This window comes from Equus asinus, chromosome 3, assembly GCF_041296235.1.
Source record: "Equus asinus isolate D_3611 breed Donkey chromosome 3, EquAss-T2T_v2, whole genome shotgun sequence".
Taxonomy (NCBI): Eukaryota; Metazoa; Chordata; class Mammalia; order Perissodactyla; family Equidae; genus Equus; species Equus asinus.
Window position 1 is genome coordinate 100679597 of NC_091792.1, and position 916 is coordinate 100680512.

The following is a 916-nucleotide window of genomic DNA, read 5'->3' on the forward strand; positions in this document are numbered from 1 at the left end:
ATCCCTATTGCAGAAAAGAGAATAATTCCTTTAATTAATGATTACTTTAAAGGTCAGCTGGTGGAAGTTCGTTGAGTTTGTTTTGTGTAGGTGTATCGGCAGTTGATATTAGTTAAAAAAACAGAAACCAAAACCTAATGTTTGACATTCAAAGAGTTATTCTAGATTATAAAAGTCTCAAATTTCAAAATATAAATTATTTACTGAGTGGAATATCTGTAGCAAAATTTTAACATCTAGTTTATTTGCCCTGCCACACCATGCACTTCTGGGCCACAGTTTCCTGCACGAGATAGTGTATGAAAACTAATTGTAATAATATACAAAGTAAAACTTAATCATGAAGGTAAGTATATCATCAAAAGAAAAAAACAAAACCAAAAAACCAAACAGTCAGTTAATGGATTCTAAAACCAAATTAAGACCTAACTAAGGGCAAAACAATAGTGAAATCTATATTTTACCAGTTATTAAGTCTTTACATGCACAAGTCATTGAGCTAGAATCAGGGGGGGCTGTAATCACTCCAATCCCGGGTCCAAATTCAGTATCATTTATTGTGAGTCAACCAGATATTATGTGTCTTCTGATGGGAGACAACACGATGTACAGAATGTACCTATGAGGTATTCTAGCCAAAAATGTTTAATTTGAATCCATCAAACATTTAGATATAAATTTCCAGTTTCAAGAAAACACAGGGGATAGTGGCACAAACCAAATGACAACACAAGGAAGCAATTAGACAAACCAGAAAGTGTGACATTCTCTAGATCAGTTGTCCTGGTTCCTTCAACAAGTCAGGGTCAAAAAAGGGACAGTGTTAGATGAAGAGAGACTTAGCCATATTAACTGGATGCAATGTGTGGTCCTGGATTGGAGACTGGCTTGGACAAACCAGCTCTAAAGGATATTT